The following is an 11,059-nucleotide window of genomic DNA, read 5'->3' as shown; positions in this document are numbered from 1 at the left end:
CTTCATGCTTCAGGAAGCAACCTTCGCCATCATACCATGTTCCAGCCCACCTGCCCCTCTTGGAGAGTTCAGAGTCCTCACTTTACCAAAACCTTTACAGAATTAAAACTATATATCATCTGTGAGGAAATAGACTGCTGACACAGTGTGAAATAAAAGCACAAATGAGAGAGAGGAACATTTTCCCCCAGGAGACTATTTGGAAAATCAGAACCATTTCTATCATCCTACATTTGCGGAGAGTAGCGTAGGGTCAGGTTGGTGAACAGAAGTCCAAAGGCAGAGTCAGCAATTGCCTTCCCAAAGCTCATTCCAGAACTGACAAGTGTTGATGTTAAGGTTTTACTTAAGTAGAAGTCAAAGAAAAGTTACAAGAATTCTTACACAGCACACAGCAGTTACAAATGTGCAATGTACTTTCACATGCATTATTTCATTGGACCACATAAAGACTCTGCATGATGAATACTGTCATCCCTATTTTTATAGTTGAGAAAACCGATGCTCAAAGATTCCTTGCCTAGAGATGCAGAGCTGGCAAATTTCAATCACACTCCAGCCCAGGTGCTCGGCCTCTAAGTTGGTGCTCTTTCCAAGTGTATCACAGCCACCCCTTAAATCCTTCTGTTACAATTGCAGAAGTATCGCCTTGAGTATTTGTTGATGACCTATCTGCATCGGTTCCTGCTGTGTCAGACGTCATTTCTGTTCATCGACACAGCTCTCCTCTCTGTCCAGGCCTGCAGGTGGACTGCACTTTCCTGCCCCCTTGAAGACAGACATCTAGTTGGCTTGCTTTCCCCAGTGAAAAGTGGGCAGGAGTGGTGCCTGGCGTTTCCAGGTGGACACATGTATCTGCTGGCGCCGGTCTCTCCAGCTCTCCCCCGCACCACACTCACAGCGAAAGCTCGTGCCGAGACTGAGCCTCCATCAGCCTGGGCCTGGGAATGACCCCCCTGAGCAGGGCCTTCCTGTTGGATCTGCATCAAATTTGAGCAAGAAATGTCTCTACTGTTTCAAATCACTAAGATGGGGGGTTTGTTTACTACTGCAGCATAACACGTTCTGTCCTGACTGACACGCTACCCAGAATTTCCTTTGGAGAATCTGCCCAGCATCCGGGAGTCTTGGGTAGGACTGAATCTACCCCCAGATCTAAGGAATAGACTCCGATTGGCATCTAGCAATCCCTAAAATATTATCCCTTGTGCCACAGTGCTTGGTTTAAGTATGGATGATAACCTAGGCCCATGCCAATCAACTCTTAGTATTTATTTAGAGCAGTTCAGGGACGAACCAACCCGTGTGAAAGTAAAACCTGTTCAACGACTATGGAAGCAGTGCTATCTCTCCCTCGACGACAGCAAGCCCCTAATGCTTTGGATGACCGGCCTGCCAATGAAGGAGCCCTGTGTGAGGACAAAGGTGAACCAAGGGCAAACGCAAAACCTGCAGATTGTAGACAGAAAGAGCAGAAGCCCAGCCGGCGCTGGACCTTTCAGAGATGAGCCAGGAAGTCCCCTATTTGCTAAGCCAGTCCAAGGTGAGCTTTTTGACTTGAAATTTAAAAATAACCGTAGCAGACAGTTTCAAACAACTCCCTCCTCAGAATAATAACCCACGGATATAATGATATGTAGATATTAGAGGTGTTTCTACAATCAGCCCTGCATCTTTTGGGGGCTTAAGTTTTGACTTTTGTGAGGTTGTAGATATTCCTTAGAAAGGCAACAGAAGTGAGTTTTAGAGTCAGAAAGGATTTTAAAGAACATCTGGTCTAACGGCTCATTTTATAGATGAAGCGCTGAGGCACAGAAGGTGCAGTCACACTTCCCTGGACATCCTGCGCCACCGGCTCCCACTGACCTCTGACCCCACGGGTGGTAAATGGTGCATCTCAGGTCATTCTGGGGATTAAAAGCAGGTAACGTGCGTACAGCTCCCAGCATCGGGCCTGGCACAGTGTGGATAATCAACAATGGCTGACTGCTTTTTATCAGTGACTCACATTTTAGTATCGAGGGGGGTATAAATAACTGACAGGCCCCTATCAGTTATTAATAGTATAGAGAGACCTCGCCCAGAGCCCGGAAGGAGCCAGGCCCTTGAGCTTGACCCAGTAAGCAGCCACGGCCATCTGCAGAGAGGTGGGTTGACCCTGAGTCCCCGCCTGGAACTTGGGGTCATTCAGGGGCGTGAGTCAAGCACCCCGGGTGTCAGAGTTCCTTCTCACGAGGATCTGGCACTCGAAACTGTGTCCTAAGGTGACAGAAGGTGACCAGGCGTTCCGGAAGAAGCCGAGAAGCCGTGTTGCTGAAACTTTGAGAAACATGGGGCACTTGCTGTTCAGAATAGGCAGTCCCTTCACAGAGAAGTGCTGAGCACAGACACCCAGGGGCCCAGCCCCCAGGAGACAAGGCAGAGCAGGCCCAGAGTAGGGCCAGCCTTGTCAGTAGCGCCTGCGGGACACTCCTGAGCGCTCTTGGAGACACCTGGTAGAGATTCCGCAGGGCCTGGAGGTCCTGGTGAGCCTGCAGGACAAGGGCCCATGATGGGGGAGTAGCTGCAGCAAGTCACAGGGGCCTCACATCTACCAGGGGCTGCAGAAGCTCATGGAGACATGGGCCCCAGCGTGCAAGGCCCAGCCCTGACTTAATAAACAGCAACAGGAGTGGAGCTTCTATCTCCCGGGAGCAGGCAGCTCAGAAGGAGGAGAAAGACTCCGTCCTAGCGAAGCCCAGGCCTCCGAAAGCAACTGTGATCATTTCCTGTCTTATTAAAATCCAGCCCTGCAGAAGCCTTTTGCTCTTGGGTCCTGGTGTTCTCAGGTCTTGGATTAAATGAGCTAACTAACGTAAGCCACCCCTTCCCTGTTCCTGGCACAAAATGAGCATGAAAGAAATGGCAAATAAATGGCAAATTCCCTGCTTCTCTTCAAAGTGTGAATCTCATCTGAAGATTAGTGGGACCACGTACACTCAAAGGGTCATCCGAAGAGCAGAGGCTCTTAGGTGCATCCAGGGGTTGGAGATGGACCCTCTCCCTGTTAGCTGTGTATCTTTCATTCTCTGTGTTTATAAGCTGGACATACTGTAACCCCTAGGCGACCGTACCCTTCTCACTGCGAGGATTAAATGAGATGGAGAAAAGGGAAAGGGTTTTATCAGACACAGAAGGGCTGAAAGGCCTTCACCTTTCCTATCAGCCCAGTGCGTCTCTGAGGTTGGCGCACAGAAGCTGGCAAAGCTCCTTCCCTGGTCCCGTCCTCTCTCTAACAAACACATTTTTTTAAGGAACAAATTCATGGGACTTACCTGATCGCCACTTTGCTCGCGCAAATCATTTTTCCAATCTAAATTCAGTAGCAGCTGCGGCAACTGTAAAATGACTTCCTCTTCTCAATACTTTGCTTCAGTGACAGGAAGAAAGTGAGACAAACTGTAAGGGTGTGCTCCACACTTCACTCCATATTATATAAAACCCCGATACAATAATCCTTCGCAATTGTTTCCACAGTTAGATGGGCCAGAGGGCGGGGGGGGGGGGGCGGGGAGGAGAGCAGCAAAGCTGGGAAGCCCGTGATCGAGGGGCAGCAGCTCGAGAGGCAGTGCCCAGCAAGGGGCGGAGGAAGACTGGCCTAGGTCATAGGTCGCAGGTCAGGGTGGCCATCGCCTGCACCCCTTCCACAGCCACGTATTCTCACCCGCTGTCCACATCCTCTCTCTTCCCTTTCAGCTCTGCAAGTCCACGCTTAGGAAGGTTCTAACAGAAGTCTGGGGTCTCAGCATGGAGTCACCATCCTCCACCTGGGTGAGGGCCTTCGTGCCTGCAGAACAACACAAAGACACACGTCAGATTATTATGTACATCCCTGAGGAGGAGCTAGGACTCTGTTTTCTCGCCGAACGGTTGTTCCTTGACTGTTTTTCCTTTGTTTCTACATTCCCTCACATCCCTAATTAGTAAGGGCTTGAATCGGCTCTTTGGACCTCTGGGAAGTCCTGAGAGACTAAGTACTGTTTCTACAAACTAGAGTGTGCGTTGGGGGGAGGGACACGCGTGGAGGGGCTTTTGTACCCGGGAAGGCCCCCTTTTTCTGTGATACTCCTCCATGTTGAAGGGAACAGGGGGTGGGACAAGAAAGGGAATGAAGTTTTGGGTAGAGAGATTAATCACAAACTCAGCAGAGGAACTTGGTTTTAGGGGGACTCCCGTTTCACCGCCAGCTTCAGGAGAGAAGGGCTGTTGGGTGCACGGGAACTCCCTGACATTCTTTTGACAACTTCCTATAAATTGATCTTTATTTCAAAATAAAAAGGTTAAAGTAAAAGGCACCAGGTTTTTCTCTCTGTTGTTAGAGCATCGTATCCTCCTTCTCCTGTAAGCCTTCTAACGCTTGTTCATTCTTCAGAATCAGCTCAAAGCACACACTCGATAAATGTTTGTTAACTGAGTGAACGAATGGTCCCTGTTATTTCTGTGATAAAGAAAGAGGCCGTGGAATCAATAAACCAACAAAATTTAGCAGTTAACAGCATGCACTTGAAGTCAGGCTACCTGATAGAAATTCCAGTTCTATGGGCTCCTCTAGCTGGGTGACTTTCTGAGTTTAGTTTCCCCAGCCCCAGTAGGAATAGTACTGACACCATAGGCTTGTTGGAAGGATGAAATGAATGCACTGTGATACAGTAGGAAATAGACATTTCATCTTCTCCCAGGCTCCTGACACAGAGCTTCTAAAGCCTTTGGAATTTCCTGAGTGATAGGAGCTTTTCTGGTTATTCCTAATAAACCCCTTTCAACCATACCTGAGTTTATGCTAATGAGGTGGCATTTGGTGGGCCCCTAGATAGCCCCGGGGATGGGGGCTGATGGCCAGAGGATTGGAACTCTCAGCCCTACCCCCAACCTCCGGGGAAGTAAGGAAGGCTAGAGGTTGACTTCAATCACCAACGGACAGTGATTTGGCCAATCAAGCCTGCATAACAAAAACCCCTAAATGATGGGTTCTGAGAGTCTCCAGGTTGGTGATCACATGAAAGTGCTGGGAGGATGCCGTGTCCCCATCCCCTGCCTTACGCATCTCTTCCATTGGCTGCTCCTGAGTTGTGGGTTTTATACTAAACTGGTAACAGTACTTAACTTTTCCTGAGTTCTGTGAGCCATTCTAGCGAAGTATGGAACCTGAGAAGGGGCGGGGGGGGGGGGAGGCGGTAGGAACTGTGATTTATAGCCGGTTGTTCAGAAGTATAGGTCGTAACCTGGGCCTTGCAGGTGGAGGGAGTGAGGCAGGCAGTCTTGGGGGGTTGAACCCTTAACCTGCGGTGTCTTCACTAACCCCAGGTGGTTACTGTTAGAACTGAATCGAACTGTAGGATACCCAGCTGGTATCTAGAGAGTTGGAGGGTTGGTTGGTGTGAGAAAAAAAATCCCATACCTTTGGTGTCAGAAGTGTTGGGAGTGGAAACAGATGAACTTAAAGTGCTTAAAATAGTGCTTACACATGTAGTAAGGTCTCAACTCGGTTACTATAATTTTTTTTTTTCTTTTGGCTGATCTGGGCAGCATGCAGGATCTCAGTTCCCCAACCAGGGATTGAACCCAGGCCCCCTGCAGTGGAAGCACGCAGTCTTGACCAGTGGACCGCCGGGGAAGTCCTTTGGTTACTATTATTAACTGTATGTTGCCTTTTCTGACCTGTCTCCATCCTTATTCCCATCCCTACCCGCCTCATGAAAACTCCAAACATCCTGTGCTACCCCCGAACCCAGCATCATCTTATCCCGTGTCCCATTTACCTACTGCTGTGCAACAAACTGCCCCAAGACCAGTGGCTGAAAGTAATGACACCATTTTTTTTTGCTCATGAATCTGCGTTTGGACAGGCTCGGTGAGGACGGCTTTTCTCTGCTTTTGCCGGCATCAGCTGGGGTGGCTTGGAGGCTGGGGACTGGGATCTTAAGCCATATTCACTCACATGCCCTGTGCTAGACACAGGCAACAACTGGGACCGTCACTGGGGCTCTCGATCAGAACACAGGCCTGTGGCCTCTACAGGCGCCTTGGACTTCCTTATGGGGGCTGAATTCCAGGGACAAGTGTTCCAACAGGAAAAGAGCCAGGTGGGAACCATATCACCTTGAATGACCTAACCTTGGAAGCCACACAGTGTTACTTCCTCCAGTCTATTCATTGAGGCCATCACAAAGGTCCTCCAAGCTCAAGATCAGAGGAAATAGACTCCCCTTTTGAGGAGGCAGTGGCAGGATCTGAAAAAGCATGTAGGACCAGAAATAATACTGTATTAGCCATGTCTTTTATTTTCTGTATTCTGATGCTTTGATATCTGGGGCCTTGCTGACCTTGGAGAGACTGCCCTCCCAGGGTTAACCAATTCCTAGAGATAATCAACAACTTACCCGCAAGTGCACTTTTCAAACACACACCAGCCAATCCAGAGCCCATACCCAACCATCCCCCTTATCAGCTCTCACACTCTGGGCCACTGTGTACCTGCCCTAATCACCCCAGGGCCTGGTACCAGACCATGAGGGCAGCCCCTATGCCCCAGCGTCTGATGAAATCATTCAAACTAGCCACTCATAAGCCTGTCTTTCCTGCCTCACGGTTCCTTCCCACAGAAACCACTAGAAAGGCTCGGACCCACATTTTCTCTCTCCCTCTGCCATCTTGATGACACTGGTGCTTTCCCATGTGGCCCCTCGTGGCAGGGCTCGCACCCTCCTCTTGGAATCTGTGAGTATAACAAACTCTCTTTTCAGTGGTAACTATCCCCTGATCTCTTAGCTATGCCTCAGATTTTCTATTAATATACCATATTTTAGAACAAATACTGTGGCCATTTGGGGGAAATACAATCTCCCACACTCTGTATTATAGTTGATTATGTACTTGCCTTTCTCCTCACCTTGACTTTGTTCACACAGAAAACAGACCTTTCTTTTATCTCCTTATCCCCTGCGCCCAGTACATAGGAAGTACCCGTTAAATGTTTGTTGACTGACTAGCTGACTGAATTTTTGATAGCCACATACCACCTTTGTCCTCCTTATTTAGTGTCCAAAGAGAAAGGATTCTGCAAATTCCTTGACACACCCTCTGCCACAGTGGTTGCTTGCTCAGGCTGTTCTCTGTCTGCTCCGCCATGCTGAAGCACACGCACCCCAAAATCACAGCTCCTGTCACCTCTGCTTCGTGAGGTTTCCCGGGATAGAACAAGCCTCCTCTGAGTCCCAGGGGTTGGACATGTGAAGGCAGGGTGGGAACCCCTGAGGTGAGTCTCATCACCAGAAGCCTGCACTGGCAGTCAGAACACGGGGAGAAGCTGGTCTCTGAATCACCTGCAATTGTGCATGCACACAGCTGGAGTACCCCTCATCCCGGCAGCTCAGTCACGCTTTGTGAAACTAACTTAGGGAAATTTGTCCAGTGCTAAAATCTCCAGGTAGTCCCCACAGCAAGGGAGTCATGCCCCCCAACTGTCCCCATCCCAGAAAAGTGGACAAAACCGCAAGACTCTGCATAGACCCCCAGGACAGCACCTGGATTCGCTCTGGCAGAGGGGGCAACAAGCAGGAGAAAGGCGAGGGGATGCTCCTCCATCCTTTGGGTTTTTGGTCCATTCTCCCACTCCTCCTGTGAGGGCAAAGGCTTCGCAAAAGCGCCAATACATTCCTCCTCAGGCCCAAACGGTGCATGTGGGGAAGAGAGCACCTTAGAGTGGTTTATAGCAAGGCGGGGAGGTCAGGAAAGACGCCCCGCACCTCCTCCGCCTGAGTGTCAAATGCTGGAATCCATTTGACAATCAACAAAATCTCTGGGCTTCCCTGGTGGCGCAGTGGTTGCGAGTCCGCCTGCCGATGCAGGGGACACGGGTTCATGCCCCGGTCCAGAAAGATCCCACATGCCGCAGAGCGGCTGGGCCCGTGAACCATGGCCGCTGAGCCTGCGCGTCTGGAGCCTGTGCTCCGCAACGGGAGAGGCCACAACAGTGAGAGGGCCGCCGCAAAAAAAAAAAAAAAAAAAAAAAATCTCGTTTTATTCCCTAACAGAGATGAGATGTAAAATGCAAATACTCCTGAGAGAAACAACAAATTGGCTTAAGGTCAGTCAGTGCTTAATCCGACAAATAGCCCTGCTTTGCGAGCAGATTGATTGAGGGGCCGGAGGGGAAGCAGAGAGGAAACCCAGGGGCAGGTAAGGAGGGCAGAAGAGTGACTCTCTGCTTCCTTCCCGAGGAGGCTTCCTTCCTTCTGCCAAGACCTTGTCTAACCATCTTATTCAGAGCTTTCAGTAGCTGTCAGAAAAGCCATTCCAGCTCACACCCACTACAGCCCTCAGATCCCATTCTCCAGGTCAGCCAACTCACCTGAGGCGTCTGAGTCCTTCCCTTGCTCAAAGTTCTCTGCAGAAAAATGTTTTTCTCATGCATAGAGGGTACGACTTTTCTCAGCCAAATTTCAATTTTTTTTTTTTTAAAGAAGAGGTTGGGGGTAGGAGTTTATTAATTAATTTATTTATTTTTGCTGTGTTGCGTCTTCATTTCTGTGCGAGGGCTTTCTCTAGTTGTGGCAAGCGGGGGCCACTCTTCATCGCAGTGCGTGGGCCTCTCACTATCGCGGCCTCTCTTGTTGCGGAGCACAGGCTCCAGACGTGCAGGCTCAGTAGTTGTGGCTCACGGGCCTAGTTGCTCCGCGGCATGTGGGATCCTCCCAGACCAGGGCTCAAACCCGTGTCGCCTGCATTAGCAGGCAGATTCTCAACCACTGCGCCACCAGGGAAGCCCCCAAATTTCAATTTTTAAATGTGATATCATTCACAATACGCCAAAAGTGAAAACCACCCAAGTGTCCATTAACCGATGAACGGATAAACAAAATGTGGTATAAACATACAATGGAATATGATTCAGCCTTGAAAAGGAATGAAGTTCTGATCCATGTCACGTTATGGATGAACTTCTAGGAAATTATAGTAAGTAAAATAAGCCAGACACAAAAGAACCAAAATTATATGATTTTACTTATATGAGGTGCCTGAAGCAGGCTAATGTATAGAAACATTCCACTCTAGAGAGTACAATGTGGTTGCCAGGGTTTGGGGGGAGGGAGGAATGGGGAGTCATCGTTTAATGGGTACAGACTCTCTGGGATGATGTAAAAGTTCTGGAAATGGATAGTGGTGCTGGTTGTACAACCATGTGGATATACTTAATACCCCCAAATTGTATACCTGAATGTGGCTAAAATTTAAATTTTATGCTGTGTATATTTTACCAAAAAAAAAAATTTAGGGCTTCTCTGGTGGCGCAGTGGTTGAGAGTCCGCCTGCCTATGCAGGGGACACGGGTTCGTGCCCCGGTCCGGAAAGATCCCACATGCTGCGGAGTGGCTGGGCCCGTGAGCCATGGCCACTGAGCCTGCGCGTCCGGAGCCTGTGCTCCGCAACGGGAGAAGCCACAGCTGGGAGAGGCCCGCGTACCGCAAAAAAAAAAAAAAAAATTTAAGCAATTACCGCTCTCCCAGGCTATCACTTGTCTTTTCCCCTGTGCTCTGTCATTGGCTGATTGAGCACCACCAAGCTGGGAAGAGCCGTGTCCAGGATCAAGGAGAGTCCGGCGAGGTGAAACTTCTGACCACGGAGAGGCCAGTTCTTATGCCAAAAACGAAGGCTGGTCTGTTTCCACACTATCCCAGAAACACACCTTGCGCAGCCTCCCCTCTCTTACATCAACACTTCCATAACCACCTTTTACCCACAAGCTCAAGTTCTAACTCCTTAGGCCAGAGTTCGGTACCCTCCCATCTGGCTCCAGCCCAACCTTCCAACTTCCCCCTCACTACCAACCTCCACAAACTGCTCCGACCGTCTGGCCTATGCCCCATTCTCCAAACACACCTTACAATTATGCCACTGCATCTCCTGCCCACGTTTCAATGTCCATCCTGAGCCCCAGCTCCTCAGGGGTCCCTCCTCAGCCGTTCCCTTCCACGGAGACACAAGCCCTTCCTGAACTCGGGGCTCACGGCATCTGTCCCTTTATTGCTCGGTTATACAACAGAGGCACTGGTGGTGGTAATTAGATTCTGAAGATTCAGGCTCTAAGGAACTTTAGGAGATTATTTCGTTTGACTCCTTTAATACATAGCGAGGACACAAAGCCTGAGCAATGACTTGCCCGGGGCCTCGGCACGCCTTAGTGGCAGAGGAGGGAAGAGAATCCCTGTCCTGATATCTACTCCATCCTCTCCTTCATAGCACCACGTGGCCTCTTGGAACTATTTTAAATGCGTTAACCTCACTGTTGTCCCCAACAGGGTTTCGAAGCTACGTCAGGGCAGGCAAGGACCACACTCCTTGTCATTTGTGTCCTCACAACACCCAGCACTACGAGGAATGCAGGATCTTAGTTCCCCGACCAGGGATTGAACCCGTGCCCCCTGCAGTGGAAATGTGGAGTCTTAACCACTGGACCGCCAGAGAAGTCCCGAGCACGGTCTTAATTATAAGTCCATGTTGAAACCATAAAGGTGTTACTAGGTCATCCCCTTAACCGCTCTGGCCTAAAATTTCTTTTAACGGTTTCTTAAGAATAAGATCTTTTTCTGCTCTTCCAGTTTGGAATATCTTCCTTATGAGTTTTCTAAGAGTGAGTTAGGCAAACCAAAACAAAAGCAGGTGGATAATAACTGAAGGAACATAGCCAACTTTTGCAACCTCAGAAGCACATTCGGTTTACGTCTTAGCCTGAACTGTGGACCCACCATAAGTCGAACCAGACATACTTGCTCTCATTTTATCTCCACTTTGCAGGCAGAGAGCAGCCCTGGGTTGGTTCACTTTGTCTATTTCCTAGACCATTACTCCATCGCTCTTGCTGTCTCAGCTGTGTGGGCATTCTCTCAGGTGGAACATACAGAGGGTGCTTCTCCCTCCACACAGCTCTTAGAAAGAAAAAAGGAAAAGAACAAGGAAACACAGCTTCACCTCACTCGTGATAGAGACAGAACCCTCCTGGCGGGCCCGGTATCATCTGCTT

The 11,059-nt window shown here is 49.4% G+C and overlaps 1 long non-coding RNA gene across 1 annotated transcript; it reads right to left on the bottom strand.

Moving 5' to 3' along the window:
- Window positions 1–432: 432 nt before the first annotated feature.
- On the bottom strand, window positions 433–3,868 carry LOC115866128 (uncharacterized). The gene is made up of 3 exons (XR_009565886.1): window positions 3,704–3,868; window positions 3,315–3,409; window positions 433–980 (listed from the first exon to the last, which is right to left on the bottom strand). It is a non-coding gene; the product is annotated as an uncharacterized lncRNA (long non-coding RNA).
- Window positions 3,869–11,059: the final 7,191 nt, after the last annotated feature.

The sequence above is a fragment of the Globicephala melas genome, chromosome 11, assembly GCF_963455315.2.
Source record: "Globicephala melas chromosome 11, mGloMel1.2, whole genome shotgun sequence".
Lineage (NCBI taxonomy): Eukaryota > Metazoa > Chordata > Mammalia > Artiodactyla > Delphinidae > Globicephala > Globicephala melas.
The sequence above is the reverse complement of the archived record's forward strand: the minus strand, read 5'-3'. Positions and strand labels throughout refer to the sequence as shown.